Source organism: Dipodomys merriami, unplaced genomic scaffold, assembly GCF_024711535.1.
Source record: "Dipodomys merriami isolate MVZ:Mamm:240054 unplaced genomic scaffold, mDipMer1.0.p SCAF_2716, whole genome shotgun sequence".
NCBI lineage: Eukaryota > Metazoa > Chordata > Mammalia > Rodentia > Heteromyidae > Dipodomys > Dipodomys merriami.
Genome location: NW_027204178.1, coordinates 12665 through 37035, shown reverse-complemented (window position 1 = coordinate 37035; position 24371 = coordinate 12665). Strand labels below are relative to the sequence as shown.

The following is a 24371-nucleotide window of genomic DNA, read 5'->3' as shown; positions in this document are numbered from 1 at the left end:
TGTTTAGCAAATAATTAACCTGTCAAACTGGGCGCCAGTGGCCCTTGACTATAAACCTAGCTACTCAGGAGGCAGAGATCTGAGTATGCCAGTAAAAAACCAGCTTGGGAAGGATAGGCCTTGAGACACTTATCTCCAAGAAACCACCAGAAAACTGGAAGTGGCACTGTGGCTCAAGTGATAGAGAGCTATACTTGAGCTGAAGAACAGAGAGACAGCCCCTAGGCCTAGAGTTCAAGTCCCATGACCAACAAAATAAAGAAAAAGAAAGAAGGAAGGAAAAAAGAAAGAAAGAAAGAAAGAAAGAAAGAAAGAAAGAAAGAAAGAAAGAAAGAAAGAAAGAAAGAAAGAAAGAAAGAAAGAAAGAAAGAAAGAAAGAAAGAAAGAAAGAAAAAGAAAGAAAGAAAGAAAGAAAGAAAGAAAGAAAGAAAAAGAAAGAAAGAAAGAAACCTGTCATGATGAGAGATATGGCAAAGCTCAAGCCTTTGCAGATAAAGACATCCTGACCTGGGAGATGGCTCAAAAACAGAGGCACTGTTACCTTCTCCTGGTAAGAACCAAAGCTCCCACTGGAGCCCATACCATTAGAATAGAGCAGATGCCCAGCACATGCCTACAGCCCCAAGTCAGTGTGACCAGAGTGATTAGCAGCCAAGCTTCCAAGTCCCCTTTGATTCCTGCCTCCTGGGCACATTGTGGGCCAGCTCAGAAGGAGGTTTCAGAAGAGCATAAAGAGCCATGAAGCAAAGCAGTCGTGTAGAAACGCAAAGCACATGACTCTCACCTCTGGGATTCCAGAGTTATTCTCAGATTATTTTGTGGATAAGAAGATGTGAGTGAATCATCTTGCTTCCTGAAAAATATCTCTGTATAGGTAGGCACTCTTTGCCTCACACTGAAATGCAACCACTTGTCCAAAGGCTGGTCTCATCTGTGGCCAATAAATTTCCTTTTCCCAGCCATCACCCCTTTAACAGACATCTGTATGTTGGCTGATAGCACATCCATGAATGGAGATGTACCTGTGAAGGGTTTGAAACCATAGTGGTCCATGATGTCCTATCACCATTTCTCTCCCACTGTCATCTCAGAATTAGACCAGAAGCTGGTTGCAATCACAGCACATATCAACACAAGACTGTCAATACCAGAACCTTGTCAAAGTCTACTTTAAAGATACCTTTCAGTTTCAATCTATGTCTGACAGAGTATCTACCCCCTACTTTTTTGGTCTAGGATATGTGTAGCTATAAACTAGGAGACTTTTTTTTTAATTGTATTTTATTTTATTTGAGAACATACTGTACAGGGGGGCTACAATTACATGGGCAGGATAATGCATACATTTCTTACCAAACATTGCAGCCTCCTTAAACTAGGAGACTTTTAGAGAATAAGATTAGAGAGAATGGGTCTCCTGGACAGGATCTGCTATAGGTACGACAAGTTGGAAGGAAAAAGGAAACAACATAAGGAAATATCATTAACATGGCCAAAGTGGTCAAAAGACACCTCTCCAATGCAAGAATGTCTGTTCTTGTCAGGCCATGGCCTGGTATGGTGGTGCCACTATACACTCTGGTCCCATTAGAGTAACATAAATGTCATGGCTTCTTCCTTCCACGGCCTAGGCTGACTACCAGAGGTTAATTCCCTGTTTCTACCTCTGCTTTCTAAAAGGGTACACACATCAAGGGGCTTTCTTCTTCCCCCCTACAAATATTCTACCAATGTTCCCTCATTTCACAACTCCTCATTGCCAATCTGGGTGCTGCTTTTCTATGAGTCCTAATGTATCCTCTCCTGAGCCTAACATTTGTTGCCTTTCCTCCTTTTGGTGCTGGGGACTGAACTGAGAGTCATGTGTTTGCCAGGGATGTACTCTACCACTGAGCTGCATCTTCACCTCTGAACTTTGTTTATCATACTTGTCAAGAACTCTATTAAGTATTTGATACAATTACTAAGGTACATGAGAATAAGGGAGATGCTACACTTAGCAATTGGACAAAAAATCACCTATCTATAGGAATCACCTCCACATTAGCTTGTGTGGCAATGAATGCAGAGCTCTGGCTAGGAGAAAACAAAAGTCATGCCTGAAAAATACATGGGGGTCTACTGGTAAAATTATCAACAGGAGTTTTCTAAGGAGTGAGGCATGAGTCATTAATTATGAACCAAGAACTACTTCTTCAAAAGTGTAAAGAAATAAGCCAAAGCCACCAGAAAAGACTCATGAAAAGACTCATAAATGAGTACTTAAGAGAAAACAAAAATGTTCTTAGTCAAACACTGGTAGATAGGATGGGTGGTGCCTCCATCACAGCTTGGCCTCAATCCTTAACCCACTGAGGAATGAGAGTGCCTTGGCCAGGCCTGCCTTCAGTTCTGACCCAGCAACCTTAGAAGATTTGGGGTCATCCAACCTGGTCAGTTCTAGGACTAGAGTCCTAGGGGAGTCAACACTTACTCCCTAGGACTCCCACAATGGAAGCTATTTGCACTTTGATCTCCCTGGGGCAAGGACACAAAACCTGCTTCTAGTCATAGATCACTCTCTGGGACAGTTTTACTTTCTAATGAGTGAGACCAGCTTGGCTTAAAGACCTCTATCCCACCCCTCCCTACCCTACCCCAACCTCAGGCCTGGTAGAGGAAAACTTACGGAACTTACCATCTCCCAACTTTACTAGCAACAAGGGACTTGCACCTCACCCAGAAGTACCTTTTCCTTAGAGCTTTCTATAATTTGCCATATTCCCATAGCCCTGTTTCTGAAGAAAAAGGTGCTCTTACAGGTTATTGGTGGCCATGGAGGAATGCTTGGCACAGACAACCTGCCTGGAGCCTCACTGAAAGAAGAATGAAAGATTCTGGCAAAAAGAACCAGTGACTGATTTGGCCTCCAGTGAAAACAGAAGTGTTTACCTTTTTCCTGGCTATTGTAGGTTCTAAGCAATTGAGATTTCTGTTTCACTCACGTAAAGTAAACATACCCAACAGGCTAGATCCAGCCATCCCTTATATCCTTACAACACCCTGTGGGCCTCAGACAGCTTTGACTGCTGGAAAAGTGAACGTGAGAATGGGTCATTGGGACAGGCCATGTCTCCCCTCCTCTCCTTGACTTGGAAGTACTGTGTCAAGCAGTTCTTGATACACTATGGGACTGGTCAGCTTCTCAGCCTCTCACTCCCTCAAACAGCTAGAGTCACTTCTGTACTTAAAGCTCCAGACACCTTGAGAAACTACCCTGGAAACCAGGAACTTGCACTCATCCTGTGAGTGCTGCTTCATTGCCAATTGAACTCTAAACACAGGGATCAGTGTTCCTGATACTGTTTCTGGGGAATGTGACTGAAATCCCTCTGATGGGACATGAGACAAGAACCTGTGGTTGTCTGAAGAAGTAGCATCTGGATCTAGTTTTCTTTCTCTTCAAACTGCTTTTTTGCTACTTGCATGCTTTTGAGAGATTGAAAACTATAAAACTGGGCCAGGGGGAAAAACAACATTGGCACTTGTCATCCTCCTCTTCAAAATAGCAGAAAAACCATGAATTTAATACTCCTCTTGAGTACCAGTCCTATATTGTTAAGATTAAATCCTTCTGGCCAAATTTATATTTCAAATACACTGAAAGAATAAAAAGGATTCTAAAGAAGAATAAGGGCTCAGGGTATAAAATGTATACTTCTTTATTTATACAAATAGGGTTTTAAAACAATCATATTTAAAAGAAATCTGCATTTTTACATTCACCGTCAGTGAGTTCCTGACAGAGAAGGCTGAGCATGATGATACATAGCAAGGTCCCACTGCAGGACAACAGTAGCTCAGGAAAGCACCATTTATTTGAGAAGCCGTAGGCGGGCTCTGGCATTCCTGTTGCACTGCTAGCAATGGGAAGTCTTAAACCTCTTCTTCCACAAGACTTCTTCAAATTCCCCCTGTTTATCAGCAGTGGCATCTTTGCATTGCTGGTACTTGGACACCGGGTTGTTGATGTTGCTCTCAGCCTCAGTGAACTCCGTCTCATCCATACCCTTGCCTGTATACCAGTGCAAGAATGCCTTGTGCTGCAACATGGCACTGAACTGCTCTGAGGTGTGCTTGAAGGGTTCCTGGATGGCCGTGTTGTTACCAATGAATGTGGCCAACATCGTGAGGCCATGTGGGGGGATGTCACACACAAGTGTCTTCACGTTGTTGGGGATCCATTCTGCAAAGTAGCTGCTTATTTGTTCTGCAAGTTGAGCATCTGCTCATCCACCTCCTTCATGGACATGCGGCCTCGGAAGATGGCAGCCGCTATCAGGTAGCAGCCATGGTGGGGATCACAGGTTACCATCGTGTTCTTGGTGTCAAACATCTGCTGGGTGAGCTTGGGCCCTGAAAGAGCATTGTACTGCTGGCTGGCATGGCTGGACAGGGTGCAAGGCCAGGCATGAAGAAGTTCAGGCAGGGGAAGGACACCATGTTCACAGCCAGCTTGCTCAGGTCTGCATTCAGCTGGGCAGGGAAGCACAGGCAGATGGTGACCTTGCTCATGGTAGCCAACACCAGGTGGTTCAGGTCTCCATAGGTGGGCATGGGCAGCTTCAGGGTGCAAAAGCAGATGTCATACAGGGCCTCGTTGTCAATGTAGAATGTTTCATCTGCATTTTCCACCAACTGGTGGACAGACAAGATGGTGTTGTAGGGTTAGGTGAGGATGATAGGGTTAGGTGGATAAAGGCTCAGCCCAGCACTGGGAACTAGTGTCTGGACGTTAGGGAGGAGGGGTGCCTGTTAGCCATCTCCTATGGACTATGATGACATATCAAATATGAAGTTGTCTGGTCTGAAACTCTGGCCAAATGGTTCCGATCTCACTGAGTCTAAGGTGCCAGTGTCCAACATCTTGGGCAAGGGCATGACACTGAAGGTGTTCATGATGCTGTCTGGGAACTCCTCTCGGATCTTATTGAGAATCAGGGTGCCCATGCCTGACCTGGTGCCACCTCCCAGGGAGTAGTGCAGCTAGAAACCCTGGAGACAGCCACACCTTTCTGCTCACCACTTCCAACACTGACTCCACCAGCGCGGCTCCCTCTGTGTAGTGGCCCTTGGCCCAGTTATTGCCTGCCCTGTTCTGGCCTATCAGACACAAAGACATGATGAGACACATACTCCAGGAATAATGACTGTGCTATATGCATTGTGAAGACTATAGGCTCCTCTGAGCAACTTTGGCTATTATTTTAGATACACTTTGGTGAAATAAAGGAAATGTTTTCTTTTTTTGGGTCCAGTCATGGGCCTGAACTCTGGGCCTGGGCGTTGTCCCTCAGCTCTTCAGCTCAAGGCTAGTGCTCTACCACTTAAGCCACAGCACCACTTCTGGCTTTTATTTCCTGCTTATATGGTGCTGAGGAATCGAACCCAGGGCCTCATGCATGCAAGGCAAGCACTGTACTGCTGAGCCACCTTCCTAGCCCTCAGGAAATGTTTTCAATGTGTCTGGGACCCTACAAATCACCCAGGTTCTAAAGAAAGTAAAGACAATGTGGAGGAAGATACATTTTAACCCAAACCACGTGCGTACTTCTAAAAATGAGCAGAGCCTGGGGATGGGAAGGGGTCTCAGTGGTAGAGTGCTTGCCTCACATGCACAATGCCGTGGGATCGATTCCTCAACACCACATAAACAGAAAAAGCCAGAAGAGATGCTGTGGTTCAAGCGGTAGAGTGCTTGCCTTGAGCTGAAGAGCTGAGGTACAGTGCTCAGGCCCAGAGTTCAAGCCCCACGACCGACCAAAAAAAAATGAACAGAGCCTGCCTCAATACTGGAAAAGTACTTACTTTCACAGGAGGAACAGGAGAACAGAATGGTAAGAGGGAAGCTAAGCTGCAGGCACTTGTCTGCACCTTGCTCATACATAGCTGTGCTTTGATTTCTGGTGTCCTGAAGTGGTTCCCTGTTATTGCCAGGTATTTGAAATGGCCAGCAGCGCTGAAACCTTGTTGGAGGCATTCCCTGCTCGCTGTTCATTCCCTTCAGAGGCTGTTTGCAGACTGGCATTTATCTGTGCTGATTGAGTGGCCAGGGACATGACTCCCATGGACTGAAATAGGTAGGTTAGGTGAGGATGATATCTAGATGGATAAAGGCTCAGCTCAGCTCTGGGAACTGGAGTGCCTGGATGTTAGGAAGGAGGGGTGCCTATTAGCCATCTTCCATGGACCATGCTGACCTACTAAATATGAAGTGTCTGGTCTGAAACTCTATGGTTCCAATCTTACTGAGTCTAAGGTGCCAGGCTCTACGTCCACCATGATGGCCCGAGGAACATATTTGTTGCCTGTGGGAACAAGAGTTGACTTAGGCCTATACTTGACAAGGAACTTAGGGGCAGAGCTTATGATTCTAAGTGGCTCTCAGCATTCATTACAGAAATTACAGCATTTCAGACATGGAAACAGAAAAGATATCTTGAGAATGAATCACCATGCAAGAGGCTTCAGCAACTTTAAGGACGTTTGCAGTTGTCTATTTCCATGCATTTCATTCCTTTGCTTTGGGCATGGTGGCTGAAATCTCAGCTACTCAGGAGGCAAAGATGAGCATCAGGCTTTGAGTCTAATGGGGCAAAAGAAAGATGACAACACCTTTTCTTGTTGTTGTTGTTCATGGTGGGGCTTGAACTCTGAGCCTGGGCTGAGTCCCTCAGCTCTTCAGCTCAAGGCTAGCACTCTATCACTTGAGCCACAGTCCCACTTTCAGTTTTCTGAGTTGTTTATTGTAGATAAGGTCTCAGGGGCTTTCCTGCCCAGGCTGAATTTGAACCATGATTCTCATTTCTCAGCCTCCTGAGTAGCTAGGATTACTGGTGTGAGTCATCATTGCCTATCAGCAAGAACCTTTCTCTTTTTTTGTTAATTTTATTTTTATTGTAAAGGTGCTGTATAGAGGAGTTACAGTTACATGAGTAAGGAAATGAGAACATTTATTGTTGAACATTGTTACCCACTCCTTTGTTGTTCTCCCTTTCCTTCCCCAATTAAAAGTAGCTAGGTGCAGAGCACCATTGGCTCATGCCTATAATCTTAGCAACTGTGGATTTGGAGATCAAAGGATCGCTGTTCAAAGCCAGCCTCGGCAGGAAAGTCTGTGAGACTCTTATCTCCAATAAACTAATAGAAAACCAGAAATGGCACTGTGGCTTAAGTGGTATGGCTGCTTGTCTTGAACAGAAGAGTTGGGGCACAGTGCATAGGCCCAGAGTTTAAGCGCCACTGCTGACAAAAAAACAAACAAAACAAAAGAGCCAGGTGTGGCTCTTCAGCAAGTAAATGTAGAGGAATTCAAGTATAATGCTTTCCTGGGGAAAATACATAAAATACATATTTCTTGTGTTATAATGTTTCAATAATTGTTATCAAATAGCACATTTCCCTGTATTCAAATACTCAGAGCAACCTTGGGCAATTACTTGCAATTTGCCATTTAACCTGATTTTTCAAAAGGGATATCAGTTAAAATAATATAAACATGAGTTTGAGATTGCCCCCTTCCTAAACAATCACATGAAGAAAACTGGCCATCCTTCCTGATATGCAGGATCTAATAAAGACACAACATAAAATACTGCTCATAGGAGTGACACAATCCCACACAACTCTCAACCAAGGAACCACAAGATTAAAGTCTTATATCTTACTTAAGCAATATCAACACAAAATACCAAGGTGAGGACATCCCCAAATGTAGATCCATAAAACTCAAATACATTAAATAGCTCTGTCCTTTTGTTTGCACTTTTTCATTGGTTTATTACACAGGAAAACCAATTATCTACGATTCTGTTTGTATACAATAATGTAGAATGGAAACTCTTTATATAAAATTAAATGAATTTCACATTGACATTTACAAAAACTGAAAATCTACTCTGTAGACTTCAGTAAGGTTGTTTGTATTAGGAAAGACAATATGAATCATTTAAAAGCAGTGTTTACACATTATTATTGGGTTTTTCTACATCACAACAATGTTTTTTACTTTAAAAACCTTAAAAAGAATTTATTGTTGGCTAAGTATTCATATTCAAAATGCTGAAGTCCAGAAGTGTTATAGATTTCAGGGTGAGACACTTTATTTATGCTTTGTGATTTGGACTATTCACATATATATTAGTGACTGAACATCCCTCTTTAAAATTTTAAAATTTTCAATTTCAAAAATTTTCTTTTTAGAAATTTAATCTGTATTTTAAAGAGGGCAATGCAACTGGGCTCTGGTTGCTGAAGGGTGAAATTCTAGCTACTCAAAAGTCTGAGATCTTAGGATCGCAGATTGAAGCCAGCTGGGGCAGGAAATTCTGGGAGACTCTTATCTCCAAGAAACTACCTGAAATAGTTGGTGCCATGCCACCTCCTATGCCACCTCTGCATGAGATCGTGTTAGACAAAGAGCTTTAAGGAAGCATGCCTGCAGGAAGAGGGTGTTGGTTCAAGGCATCCCATACACTTGGCTGCACCTTTATAGCCTCTACCTTTATTCTTACTATATTCTTCTTGGCTGTACATTCGTTGCTTTTATTCTCATTTTGGCTATTTTTCTATTGATCCGTGAACAGAGCATGTTGTTTCTTTCCAGTCCAATGGAGATGACTTCTCTAAATAATAAAGACTAGGACCAAAGATTAAATGTGGGCGATGCCCCAATCAATCTATCATCTGATGTGACGCTGCCTCCAAAAACTCCTACAACTTCACAAGCGGTTTTGCAGCTCACGCATAGTAAACATAAAAACTTAAAATTTCCAAATATGTTACAACAAGCAGAATTAATGAATTAAACTAAGCTAGAAGGAGTTATCCCAGAAGCCCAGAGAGTTCTAAAAAAAGGAACCCCTGATAATAAAAGGAAAAGAAAGATTGAAGAGATGAAGGACAATGCCTATGCCCAGAGTTGAAACCCCATGACAAGAAAAAAAAATCCAGGTGTGGCTAGTCAGCAAGTACAGGTAGGGGGAATTCAGTAAAAGGCTTTCCTGAGGAATTCACAAGTGTATACTCAAAAATTAAAACAAAATATATGGTGGAGTGGCTCAGGTGGATACAGCACTTGACTTACAAGATGGAGGCCCCAAATTCGAACTACAATACCACCCTAAGAAAGGCAGGAACTCCTTCCTTGTCATTAGTATTCCTAGGGACCTATTCTGCCACGGTATTGGAAGCCAGTTGGGAGACACTCACTAGCTGCCTCATTGTAATACACCTCGATTCTCTGCAGCTGTAAGCTGCTGTCTACATAGTAGTTTCCAGTGCAGTCAATGTTGTGCTCATTGCTTAGCATTTCCCAAAACTGAGATGGAAATAGAAGTGTATTATGGCCTAGAATGTTAACTGTCCAAACAATGGATTTTAAAATAACTATAAGAAACCCAAGTCCTGTTGACACAACTATTTTTGTAAAAAAATTAGATTTTTTAAATTAAAAAAGCACAAAAATTGATAGTATTTTAGCTTTGTTAATCTCTTTGCTATCTTGCTGAATAGAAGACATCTGGGTTCTCCTATGAGTATTCTATCTTATGGGATACCATATTCTGTTTGGATTCTATGACCAGAACCTGGTCTTATATGGACATTAAGTTGCCAAAGCAGTAACTTGAAGACTCAGCTAGAAGGGTCTCCAGAACCCCAAGGGTCCTCAGAGCATACACTGATTTAGACAACCACTGATTTAGAAAACACCCAACTTAAGGGAACTGAGTTAGGGCATGAAAACTCAGAGAAATTTGCATTAAGGTGGACGAACTGTTCTCAATTATCTGATACTCATCAGTTGACAAAAAGGGAATCCTCTGTATCTGTCAGCTCAAAGACACTGCACTCCTTTCATTCAAATCAGACCAAAAATGCATTAGTCTATTCCCAGGAAACTAAGTACAATGACTTGAGTCTCAGGTAAGACAAAGACATGCAAGCCTTGCTTAAAAAACCACACCCACCTGGGCCACACAAATTAGGGAAATTGGGGAAACTATCTGGGGGACTTGATTTCCAGGAGGTTAGGGACTACTATGGAGCCCCACCTACCTCAGCCTAGACATGACCACCACCACCTGCACCCTCCAACCCCATCCTCTTCCTCCTCATCCCCCTAAATTTGAGACTAGGATCCTAGGCCAGTGTCATGCTCCCCTTTGCGCCAATCTGGTTGCCACAGTGGCTTGCCGGTATGTACATGATCTCCCTCACGGTGTAGGGCTGCAGAGCAGTTGGATGCGTGTCCTCAGCAGTGGTGTACACAGAGGCAAACAGGTAGGGCTGGGGAGCAGGAATCTGACACAGCCAACTCAGATCCCCATTTAAACCTCTGGTTGTTACAGGGGCAGAGGAGATGGGGTGGACTTGATAGGCAGAGCCAGTAGGTGCTCCAGCTCATTCTCCCTACTGCTGGGTAATCAGAGATAGCTACCTGTTATCACTTAGCCCTGGCATCCAGCTGTCAGCCTCAAGTCAATTAGCACAGCTGCCACTCTATTTGGAACCTCTTGTCACACTGCCATCCACGTCCCACCCTGACTCACAAGAGAGGCTGAACCCTGGAATCCAGGAAGCAAGAGGAGGGGCTTCCTTTACACAAGGTACTTGTGCCAGAAGCCAAGAACAAGCCTACCTTCTATTTTTGATAGGAGGGCCTAGAACTGAAGGGGCACGTTCAGCTGTGATCCCAAGAACAAGCACAAACTGTTGGATTCCATGACTGATTTCCATTCTGGGAAGAGTCAGGGGCTTAGGGCCTTGCCTTCATACTCAGGTTTTCTTTTCTTTTCTCTTAAAAGCAGCTTGCTTTATTACTTAAGCCATAGGTCTACTACAGTCTACTTTTTGTTTCATTTGGCTTTTGCTCCAAGCATGAGAACTCAGCTCCTGCTCTGTGTGTGTGTGTGTGTGTGTGTGTGTGTGTGTGTGTGTGTGTGTGTGTGTGTGTGTGTGTGTGTGTGTGTGTGTGTGTGTGTGTGTGTGTGTGTGTGTGTGTGTGTGTGTGTGTGTGTGTGTGTGTGTGTGTGTGTGTGGCCGGAGTTAGGCACGTTGGTGTTAGGGCTTGAAATTAAGGCCTGGTGACTCTTTTTGAGATTTTTACTATTATTGAGATTAGGTGATTACCTAAATTTCTCTTATTTCAGAATATTGTGGAATAGTGATATTTAGTTGAAGTCACAAACATATTTTAACCTTCACAATGCAAATTGTCATTATTATGGTTGTTAAAGTTTGTGAATTCTATAAGCTTTGACAATACAATTCTATAAGCTTTGACAATACAATTATTTCTCCCAGGTGATATATACATTTCTTTCCTTTTGCTTATTGTAAGACGTTCTGTCTTTCACTCTCATTCCTCTCCTCTCTTTCTGAGGTTTTATTGATTTACTTAGTTAACTGAAGGGTAGGTGGCTCTACTACTTGAGCCACAGCTAAACTTCTGCCTTCTTTAAGTGATTAATATGAGGCAAGAATTCCATGGGTAGTCCAGGGCAGTACAGAAAGGCTTGAAATCTGATGATCAGAGTTCAAAGTCAGCCTGGGCAGAAAAGTCAATGGGACTCTTATCTCCAGTCAACCTAATAGGTGGAAGATAGTAGAGCTGTAGCCTTGAGCAAAACACTTCAATTTTAAGTCCCTCAACTGAACACACTGAAGCAAGTTTCATGGACTTTCCTGTCCAGTATGGCTTTGAACCATGACCTACAGATTTCCGTTTCCTTAGCATTCAGAATTATAAGTGTGAGTCAACATTTACAAATCTTTAATTACCTCTTCTTTCACCTTTTCAGTTATTTATTCTTTCTTTCTTTCCTTTTGACATTTGTTATTAGGCGCTAGCTCTTATGCTGTTTTTTTGTTTCCCTTGAAACTACCATGCCCTACAACTTTGACCACAGGTAAACTACAGGCTGTTTTTCTTTTTTGCAGCTCTTTTTCTAGGGCTTAAACTCAGGTCACAGTGACTGAGGTTCTATTTTTTTTAATTGAGTGGTGGTTCTTAGGTCTTGAAATTAAGTCAAGATGACTTTCCTTGAGGTTTATTTATTTTTACCTTAATAGTAGCTGGTTTCACTACTTGAGCCACAGCTCAACTTTTGCATTTTTTGTGGTTAATAGGAGATTAGAATATCAATAGAAAGTCAAGAGCATTACAGAAAGGACTGAAATCTGAGAATCATGGTTCAATGCCAGTCTTGGGCAAGAAAGTCAATGAGACAATTATCTCTAACAACCACCAAGAGGTTAGAAGAAGTAGACCTGTAGCCATGAGCAAAACATAGCAAGTTCAAGCCCCCATACTGAACACAGTAAAATATGTCTCCTGTACTTTCCTGCCTGGGCTGGCTTTGAACCACAGTCCTCAGTTTTCAGTAATCTGAGCAGGTAGACTTACAGTTTTGATTTAGAAAGCCTTAATAGCTCCTTTTCCACCTTTTCATTTATTTGATTGTCCCTTCCCCCTTTTTCAAAGTTTATGTCCTTTATTATTAGGGCCTACTCATTTATGCTCAGTATTTAATTAATTAATTTATTGATATTGTCAGTTGGGGGCTTGAACTCAATGCCTAGGAACTGTCTGTCAGGGACACAGCAGGTACACTACTATTTTCAGACACAGTGCCACTTCTACTTAGTTGGAAAAAAAACAGTCACCAGGGGACTTTTTAGCCGAGGCTGGCTTCCAAATGTGATTCTCAGATCTAAGCTTCCTGAGTAGCAAGGATTACAGGCATGAGCCAGAGGCACCTGGCTTGTTTTTTTAGATCAAAACTAGCAGGCTCTACATTTAGGCCACACTACTTCACTGTCCATGAGATTTTTGGCCTTTTGTTTTTTGCTCAAAGCTAGCAGGAACAAAAACTCAACTCCTGAGGGTTCTTTTGGGGGGGAGGGGAGGCTTGAATTCAAGGCCTAGTGACTATGAGGGTTGTTTTGTTTTATTTTGGGTATTTTGTTTTTCATTTCAAAGCTAGCAGGCTCTACTACTTGAGCCTCAGCTCAACTTCCGCCTCTATTTTTCTTTTAGTGGTTAATAGTAGATAAGAGTCCCATGGGAACCAAGGCACTACACAGTATCCTAAAATCTAAGGATTACAGTTTAAAGCCAGCCTGGGCTAGAAAGTCCATCAGACTCATCTCCAATTAACCAGATGAGACAGGAAGTAGTATTTTTAAACTTGAGTAAAAACCCTCAAGTTCAAGCCCATGTCTAGCACACTCAAAAAGAAGTTAGTTGGACTTTCCTGCCCAGGCTGGATTCGAACTGTAATCTTTACATTTCAGCTTGGATTAAAGATATGAGTCTATATTATAAAAAACTAATTGGCTCTTTTCTTCTTCACATACATTTATTTATTTGTTGGTTCTCTCTCTTGTTTTTAGGGCCTCACCAATCTTGCTGAAGGATAGAATGCTCTAAAAGTTTAGTAACAGTTGCAATTTGGTTCATTTTTTGGTTTTGGTGGTTAGTAGGAGGGAAGTATAGACACTCCCACAAGGTCCTGAATTATACTGATTGCGGTTCATTGTCAGAGGACAAGGAAAGTTCATGAAATTCTTATCTCAAATTAACCTCCAAAAGATTGGAAATGGTCAAGCAAAAACTTGTAGATCATATCCCAGAAAGGAACACACACACACTCATACACACACACACACACACACACACACACACACACACACAATGGGCTTTTTACACACACATACACACACACACACACACACACACAGTGGGCTTTCCTGTCCTGGCTGGCTTGGAATAGTAATGCTCGATTTCAGTGTTTTGAGTAGCTAGAATTTCAAGTGTGAGCCACCAGTTTCTTGTTAATTTTTATCATTTCTAAGACTCTTTGTGCTCTCTTGTACTTTTTTAAAAATTTATTTTGTGGTTGTCTTAGTGCTAGATCTGTTTTTCACTTACCTTTTTATAAAACTTTTTTTTCTTAGCTTTATCTTAGCTTTTTTTAGGCTCAAGGTTGCTGCTCTACCACTTCAGCCACAGTTCCACTTCTTTTTGCTGATTAGTTGGGAATAGGAGGCTCATTGACTTTCCTACCCAGGCTGGCTGTGAACCACAGTCCTCAGATTTGAGGATACTGTGTAGTGCCCTTGAATTCCTGTGGGACACTTCTGTCCTATTTACCACCAAAAGATAAAGAGAGTGGGGCAGAAGTTGATCTGTGGTTCAAATAAGAAAGCCTGCTAGCTTTGAATTTAAAAAAAATACTTGGAAGTCTAATTCTGGTACTAATTGTACACTATTCAAACAAAACAAAACAAAACAAAAAACAAAAACAACTTATGCGCAGTGACCAGGTAATTAGGATTCCTAACTGATAATCTGAACTCATTTCCCAAAGCCTTTTTAAGATATATATGGTCATTTGTGTCAGCTGAGGAGAGATTAAAGAACAAGGCTTTACAGGCCAGTTACTCAGGACTTGGAAATCAGGATCCATTGGCAAAGCTTTTCAGAAAATGACTAAAAACTCACTCTTCACAATTCCAAATTGTTCTTCCTTCTGTGCAAGGGAAAGAGGGATGAGAAGGAAGAAATATGGGAACTAAGAAACCTCAAACAAGGTAAGTTATGTTAACTTTATTAGATAAAGTAAAACATAGGTGTACGATGTGCATTCCAGAAAAGGACATGTCACCTCTGTGTGGATCCCAGTTAATTTAGTTAATCGATGGTAAGAAGTAAAACCCACTATTGTATTTATAGAAAGGAGGTACATGGCAGGCAAGTCAGTTCACTAACTTCAAGGATTTTGAACATAAAGGAGTGAAAGTGTTTGATTCTGTTTGGGCAACAGGAAGGAACAGAGCTGAGGAGGACTGAGATGTGCAGACATTCCCCAAGAAAGATCTCACTGACATCAGTTCTTCAGATGCATGCTGGTTGCCAGTGGCTTATGCCTGTAATACTACTCAGAAGGCTTAGATCTGAGGATTGTGGTTTGAAGCCATCTGGGATAAGAAAGTTTGTAAGTCTTTTATGTTTTACAACTCAAGAATATTCATATTTGTTGCTAATTGCAACCCAAGGCAGTGCAATAGGATACCAAGCTGAAGAAAATTAGAAAATACCAGACAGGTATAGAGAAAAAGAAAAAAAAAATCAATGAGGACCTTGGGTACCAAGGCTTACTGGCACCTGGGCCCCAGGTCACACAAGCAATTATATTTATTTGAATTCATGCTGGGAATGTTACCATGGATACATGCAAAAATGAAGCTTCTATATTGCAATCAGAGCCACCACAGTGAGTGAGAAACACTGGTTCCCTTTTTGTTTTGAGAAAGGAGAATGCAACCCAGAGAAAATCCAGACATTTGGTCTATTTTATCTAGCTTCCTAGGTTAAGTTGTCAATTCTTTTACCTCCCAGGCTTCAAGGCCTTTAAAGCACTATGGAAGGGGGCAATAGCTTAACCCTCTCCAGAGCTGTGCTTTTTTGTAAAATTGTGAAAATACCATACAGAGGAGTACAATTACATTGGCAAGATAGTGAGTACATTTCTTATCAAGCATTCTTACCTCCTCCTTTGTTTCCGCTTACCATCCCTTCCCCTCTCAACCCCCCTTCTCTCCCTCCACCCCCCACCGAAGTTGTAAAGTTCGTTTTTCAACATAACATCTTATACATTTCATTGTTGTAATGGGGTCACCTGTAACCCTATTTATATATTTATTTATTGATTGATTTTTTATTGTGAAAATACCATACAGAGGAGTTACAATTGCATGGGCAAGATAATGAGTACATTTCTTATTAAGCATTGTTGCCTCCTCCTTTGTTTTCCCTTCCTATCCCTTTCCATCTCCCATCCCTCCCCCCATCCCTCCCCACACCCCTCCCTCCCGCTCTTCCTACCCCCCCCAAAGTTGTAAAGTTCGCTTTTCGACATAATGTGTTGTACATCTCATTGTTGCAATGGGTCCACCAGTATCCCTATTTAAACAATTTGTTTTTCTTCCCTTCCTTTCCACAAATTATACCAACATCAAATACAGTGAAAGCAGGGCTAATACCATGGGGGAGGTACATATAAAGCAACAAAGAAATCATTTTATAAGTATGTTGGAAACAATCTCAAGAAAGAAAAAAACTTTGAATCCTTATCTTGGGGTTCATTTCACCTAACATCAACTTGTCTGACAGTTTCTGTTTGTCTCAGACATATACTAGTTATTTCAAATAACTTTGGGCCTGGCTTACTTCACAGAGCTGTGTTTTAACCTTTGCATGGTCAGCTCTCAGCTTTCTGAGTACTATTGAGGTGGTGTTCCAACCTCTCAAACCTTTTCCAGGTTCAACAGCTCAGCTCGAGTCTCCTACACCTATTAATATTAATAGTATAGATTACAAACAGTAAAAAGATAAAAATAACATTATACATTTAAACAGAAATAACTGACTGCATTCATTTATCCAGGACAAAAAATTTAGCACTGCTGTTTAAGTCACTAATAACACTTTTTTAAGATATACTTTCATGGATTTCATAAAACTTCCTATATACTCCTTAGAGTGTCTTTTTACCTCCCATTTTTATTTATTGCATTTGCATAGTAGTATATCATCCTTAAAATCATATCACCTCATAATTAAAGTTTATCTTGTAAGTAAATACTTATGAGACTCCAATAAAATATCAAAAAAGCTGAAAGTGGATCTGTGGCTTAAGAGCTATAGTACAAGCCTTGAGCAAAAGAGGCTCAGGGGCACTGTCCAGGCCCAAAGTTGAATCCCTAGTGTCCACACATATACCCCCCACCCCCACCCCAGACCCCACACACAATCAGATGATAATGTCTATGAAGTTCTTCCTTAGGATGATCTTGGTGATGTCAGCAACTGTATGAAGTTTCTATCTCTCTTCCATGCATTTGTGGTAGTAGACAGCAGAGTCACTGTAGTATAACATGTGTCTAAGATGGCATTAGCAAAGGCTATCATGTAACATATGCAACATAATGTCCAGCTCTCTTGATGGTAGATCTGCACATCTTGAGACTTGATGTGACCCATGTACTCCTAAACTCGCTTTCCCATCCTCTGTGCCACCTGCTGCAATGATTCACTATCCACACCAAATAGGCTTTCATAACCTTTCCCTAATTATCTGAATACTGGATGCCAGAGATGTCATGGAGACACTCTGTGGCTATTCCCCTCCCCTGACAGTCCATTTTACCTCCTATGCTCTCCTCACAGATGTGGGCAATGGTCTCTGAGAGACTTCGTGCCTCATCTTGGAGAGATTTAGTTTCATTGTATCCATAAGCTTTGGGAAATCATGCAGTGAAGGGTCCAGGTTAGGAACATAGCTCCTCCTTCTGCAGGTTTTCCTGTATGTTCTCTTGGCCATTGAACAGAAGGGGGGTCTCTGAAAGGGAATTTATATGGTGTTCTCTGTCTGTCTTGGTCCATATAACATAGAACCACTTTCCCATCCCTTTAATGATTTAGACATGCTCCATGTGATTTGTGCTGCACTGCTCTCAATGTAGTAACAATGTAGAGGACACAACTGGATGTTGTATGGATAGCTGTCCATACTTGGGCATGAGTCCCCTTCCAGCCAGGGCCCATAACTCCATGCTGGGAAAGTGAGAGGAAGATTAGCTGGCTTATATCTATGTAGTCTGAATGACCCCAGGAGGCATTGAGGCCTCCTTTTCATGTCCATGGCCCCTCAGCATATTGATAAAGAATGACACACCATGCCCAATCATCACCAAAATGCTCACCTGGTCCTGGGCATTATCACCACCATCTCACCCACTTCTAGAATATTCCCTTTTTCAAGGCATTGCCAATCCTCCTTGCATTCTCAGTTAAAATACTGCTGTCCATGAGTAAAGAGCAGAAGACAAGGAAGCAGCTACCCTAGGGAAAGTAAATACTGGACCTCTTCCATGGTGAGAAGATAATGCAACCTGCAACTATAAAATAGCGAAGGACTTAAGATGGTTGTGCACACAGTTTGTGTAGAAAAAATGCCAGACCTAGTATGCCCTGTTCAGAGTTTCAGTCCATAATCGTCTCTAACAAAGTCATCTCAGGTACAGATAAACCAAGTTCATAGTGTCTTTCCTTCTTTTATTCTGTGCCTTTCTGGGGCTTGCAATCAGGAAATGGGTACTATACCTGTAGTTTGTTTTTCCCCTCAAGTCTACTGTTTTACCACTGGAGCCACAACTCTACTTCTAGATTTTTTTTGTACATAATTTGAGATAAAATTCGTATAGGCTTTCCTACCCAAGTTGGCTTCAATCACTGATCCTCAGCCTCATGAATAGCTAGGAGTACAGGCTTGGCCACTGAGCCTGGCAGCAATACTCTTCCTTTTTTATTTCCTTTTCTTTATTTTTTTTGTCAGTTATGGGCATGAATTCTGGGCTTGGGCACTGTCCCTCATCTCTTCAGATCAAGGCTAGTGTTCTACCACTTGAGCCACAGCGTCCCTTCCAGCTTTCTTTCTGCTTATATGGTACTGAAGAATTGAATTCAGGGCCTCATGAATGCAAGGCAAGCACTCAACCATTGAGCCACCTTCCCAGCCTCATTTTCATTTTCTTAAAAAATATTATTAGGAATATGATGTTCAGAGGGGTAACAGTTAAGTCAGTTAAATTAAACAGTTGTCAGGTAATGAATACATTTTTGGGGGATAATTACACCCCTTCCCTTGCTCTCAGTTTATCCCTCCCACTGTGGCTTTTTTGTGGTTAACTGGAGATAAGGGTCTTCCAGACTTTGCTGCCCAGGGTGACTTTGAACCACAATCCTCAGACATCAGTCTGCTGATGAGCTAGGCTTGAGCTTTAAAGTCAGGATGACTATTCTGAAGGTTGTTCTATATTTTCTATGGGCTGTGGGCCTGAATGGACTTAGGCAGTGAATGCCAGGCAGGTCTGTCATCTGGAAGCATGTGTCCTACTTAAGCCTGACTGGCTCTCAGAACAGATAGGTGATGCTTTCAGAGCAAGAACCAGTGTGTACTAGCTCAACAGAAGTCCTCACTATATTTATCTCATTCAACAACTACTGGGTTGCTTATCTTATCAACACTTTTTCTTTCTTAAGAATATATGTATTGTAAGATTGCAGTAACTACAGATTTGTAATGGCCTAAGAATATATGTGTGTTATCATATTTAATATCCAAACTACATAACTGCTCCAAATCATGTTTTATTTATCTTAAAGTAGTTCTTGAATAATACTCTTTATTAGTAATGATATTATTAATATAAGTATTAAAGTTCTTCAAACATGTTTCTCTTATTAGATTAATCCTTACAGTGACATTGAAAACACCTTCTGGAGCAGCAATGGAAAAGATACTTGGTGAATACTAAGAATGAGGGATGAGAAGTGTGAAAAACTAAGAGACTTACAAGTGTGACTGGGAAACATCTTCCACAGAGCAGAACCCCAGACTTTTGAAGGTATGTCAGTGTGAGAATAGGTCTTCAACCAGTTCACATGACCACATGGGTGAGTCTCAATGTTGCCACATAGATTCCTATATGAAAGACTCATGTCTGATGGGCTTTCACAATGCCAGATTTATGAAAGTTTGCTGTCTTCTTTCCTTCAATATTACTTCATACTTTAGTATTGAGTGCATTTTTTCTTTAAAGCATGAAAAAAACACCATCTTTTGGACTGAGGTGTTTCCTGTCTCCCTAAGAATAGCTCTGGTATTTAAGAGGATTCCTGACAGGTTCCAGTGCCTCACTTCTTTAATACCAGCTACTCATGAGGCTGGGATTTGAATATCACAGTCGAAGCCTGCCTTGGTAGGAGAGTCCATCAGAATCTCATCTCCAATCAACTACCAAAAAAGCCAGAAGTGGAGCTGTAGAGAAGCCTGAGCCCCTGCCCAGCCTTCAGGCACACACACACACACACACACACACACACACACACACACACACACACACACACACGTGTCTTCCTGCCAGGCTTGTCCATGGGGTCCCATGAAATTGTTGGAGACCTCTCTTCAAAGGGACTCACCCTTGTATTCATGCCATTAATGTGGAAATTGACTCTCAGTCACCTATAGATCTATTGGTTCAGATTGTGTATTTTGCATCCCACTTCCTCTGCTTGTTTTCTGAGGTGAGTCTTATAGCTCAATACAGCTGTCCATACACTTCAAGATGCTGCTTATGATCTCAGGGCCTGCATTCACACTCCAAATGGAAAAATAAAATATAACCTGAGGGTCTTGTTTAAATAGGGATGCAGGTGGACCTATTGCAACAATGAGATGTACAAGTCATTATGTCAAAAAACGAACTTTGCAACATTGCTGGGGGGGGAAGATCTGGTAAGGGGTCAGGGAAGGTATGGGAAGAGATGGGAAGGAAAACATAGGAGGAGGCAACAATGTTTGATAAGAAATGTACTCATTATCTTGCCCATGTAATTGTAACCCTTTGTACAGTATTTTTACAAAACAAAAACAAAAACAAGAACAAAAAACAAAAAAACAAATCAGCAACTTGCAGATGGCTGCCGGTTTTACATTTGTTTTCTTTGCAAGGTGACCATACTGGGTCTGAATGACATGGCTGAAAAGTGTTTCTAACCTGGCATTGCTGAAGTCTGGCAGGCTACCAAGGAAGCCATAGGCCAACACGGCCACATAGGCCCTGTGTTCGAAGCCTGGTCCTGACCCCTACCAATGCAGGGAGATCCTAAGAGTCTGGTTCCTATACATAGGAATACCAATAGAAGGTTATGAATGTCAAGGTTGAATTAGTTGTTCCTTAATGATAATACTATAAAATTAAACAGAGTGATTTTAAGAGGCCAATGGATTTTAATGGATATATTTTGACACATTAAAAGAATACTATTAATTACATGGACACAATAGATTCAGGACAGTAGTTGATTTAATCAATATTTCATTAAGGATGGAAATGAAAATATTAATTACATGGAGGCATAATAAATACCCAAGAATTGCTAGGAATGTAGTTTATATAACTGAAGAATGTATAGACATCTCTGGCACTCTTTAAAGATCTATATTTATTTGTGTAGTACCATTTGCATGTCAATCTGTTCTTATTTTGTCAATCCCTGGGGCTTGATCTCAGGTGCTGGGAACTTCTTGTAAGCTCTATATGCCCCAGGCTGGTGTGCTGACACTCACCCATTCATGAATTGGGCCATGTAGGCTATGAGTGCAGATGCCAGCCCTCAGAAAAATTGAATGGTGGAGTAAGAAGCCTATGGTGACACATGTTTTCCTTTTCTGTGAAAGTCCTGGGTGTCAGGTGTGAAGTTTCATACATAGGCAAATCTATATCTTATGTAATAAATGTAGTAAATGTTTCATGTGTAATAACAGTCAATAAAAATAAATGGTAAATAAATAAAATAAAACAAAAAATAAAATGAATAACTACACTAAGTGCAATATGGAGTCAACATACAGGGCTCGATCTCAGGGCCTGGGAACTGCCTGGCAGCTGAATTGGCTAGAGGCTGCTGTGCTGGCAGTCACCCATTCATGAACTGAGCCTTCTAGGCCCTGAGTTTAGATACCAGCACTGCCAAAAATGTAATCATGGAGTGAGAAGCTGAGTGTGACACATTTTCCTCTTCTTTGAAAGTGCTCGGTGACAGGTAGGATGTATAAATTGTATGCAAATCTATATGCTATGCAATAGGATGTCATAAAGGTAAGAAATGACATAGGTGGAAGAAAAACAGATTGAATTAGTAGTGAATCATTCTGGGATAAAATTCAACGCAATTATTATAGGACTTGAATTAAGTTTAATTAATATTTTATTGAGCATTAAGAGAATAAAAATTACATGGAGACATAATTAAATACCTAATAATGGGTAGTAACACACGATGCATAATTTAATTTGTCTCATTTATAAAATATATGATTATATGTATGGATGTGTGTACATTTATGATAAATAATAACAGGATATTGAGTAATTATTAATGCTTTATTAATTGTTCAACTGGGACACATCATTAAATGGAGACATAATTTAAAACCTAATAATTGGTAGTAATATTATCTATAATTCAATAATATACAGACATCTATCTTTTTGTGTATATAATACTTATATACAGGAAGCTCTACCTATTTATACCTCGTTCACTCCTGGGGCTCGGTGGTTGAGTGCTCGCCTAGTAAGCAAGAAGCCCTGGGTTGGATTTCTCAGTGCCACATAAACAGAAAATCCAGAAGTTCTGCTGTTTTTCAATCAATTGAATGCTAGCCTGGAGCACCAACACTTAGGGACATTTTCTAAGCCCTTACTCAAGACCCAGGACTGCCGCCAAAAAAAGGTAGAATGTTCTACCTGCAATGATATAAGGACAGGACTTCAAATACATCAGCACAGAGCAAGCTAGGAGTCTGGTGCTGACAGCTGCCACCTAACCTGACTTAGCTATATGTAAACCGCTGCAACCCAGCTGCATGGAACCAGACACTGATGGCTGGCTTAACCCCATCATCCTAACTGTTTGGGAGCTTTAAAACCCAGCCCTGGTAGGAAGTCTGTTAGACTCTAAAATGTGGCTCCTAGTGGCAGAGCTCTAGCCCTGAGCAAATGTTATTAGAACAGTATCCACATGCTTTGAGTTCAAGCCCCATGGTTAACCCCCCACAAAAAAACACCCCTCTAAACCATTAGATGTGATCTTGTGTGGTTTGTGAAATGTTCCTCAAAGAGGGGTAATACTGATGAAACCACCCTAATTCTAATGACAATTTGTGGAATAGAGCTATGTGCTGAGCCCTTCATAGGGTGCTCTGTGCTGAGTCTTGCACAGGGTGCTATGTGCTGAGTCCTTTACAGGTTGCAGTGTGCTGAGTCCTGCATTGGGTGCTGTGTGTTGAGTCATGCAAAGATTGTCACGTGCTGTGTCCTTCATAGGGCACATTCATTCATCTGGTACTTGTAAGATCTCCACAACTGAGATGATTTTGCAGACAAAAAATGTGATATATATATATATATATATATATATATATATATATATATATATATATCACATTCTATGCCTCCATAAGAAAAAATGACATTGCCACATTTGTTAGGAAATGGAAAGACTTGGAAAAAATTATATTAAGTGAAGTAAGACAGGCCCAAAGAAACATAGGTCCCATGGTTTTCCTTATTTGCAATAACTAGTATATGCCTGAGACAAGCAGAAAATGTCAGATATGTTGCTCTTAGGCGAAATGAACCACACCATAAGGATTCAAATGTTTTTTCTTTCATGTGGTTGTTTCTAACATATTAATAAGATGATTTATTTGTTGCTTTGTAGGTCTCTCCCCCACAGTATAACCCCTGTTTTCACTGTATTTGATGTTGGTATAATTAATGGAGGGGAAGGGAAAAATCAAATTGTTTAAATAGGGATACAGGTGGACCCATTGCCACAATGAGATGTACAATTCATTATGTCTAAAAACGAACTTTACAACTTGGGGGGTGGGGAGTGAGGGGGAAGGGATAGGAAGGGGAAACAAAGGAGGAGGCAACAATGCTTACTAAAAATTGTGTTCAATACTTTGCCAATGTAATTGTGACCCCTCTGTACAGTATTTTCACAATAAAGAAAAACAGGAGTTTGATTAAAAAAAGAATATTGTGGCTCAGATGTGTCCCCATGGCATGGACAAAATTATGTATAACTGAAGGCTAGTGAGTTGTCTCATGCAGACAATTGTTTTGTTCTATTTTTACTCAGTCATGTACATTGAACTTGGGGCCTAGGCACTGACCCTTACCTCTGGGCTCAGGATAGCCCTCCACCACGTGGAGCCAAGGAACCCCTTGCAGCAGAGTGCCACTGCCTAGGGGTCTATAGCTGAGGTCTGTCATCCTGCCATCTCAGGAAGCTGAGATCTGAGGATCTGGGTTCCAAACTATCTCAGACACAAAAGGTCCCAGGAGACTATTATCTCCATTGACCACTAAGAAACCTGAAGTGAAGTTTGGTGTTTGTGGCTCATGCCTGTCATCCTAGCTACTTAGGCAGATGAGATCTGAGGATCATGGTTCAAAGCTAGGCTGGGCAGGAAAGTCCTTGAGACACTTAACTCCAACGAACCACAAGGAAACCTGAAGTGGTGCTGTGGCTCAAGTGGTAGAGCACAAGACTTGAGCTGAAGAGCTCAGGGACAGCACCCAGGTCCAGACTTTAACTGCTACAACAGACAACAACAACAACAAGAAAAACACAGAAACAAACTAACCAACCTGAAGCAGAGGGCTGGGAACGGGCCTTAGGGGTAGAG

The 24371-nt window shown here is 41.4% G+C and overlaps 1 pseudogene; it reads right to left on the bottom strand.

The window, feature by feature from the left end:
- Positions 1–3899: 3899 nt before the first annotated feature.
- Positions 3900–10776, bottom strand: LOC138837621 (tubulin beta-2A chain-like; annotated as a pseudogene).
- Between the last annotated feature and the right edge of the window lie 13595 nt (positions 10777–24371).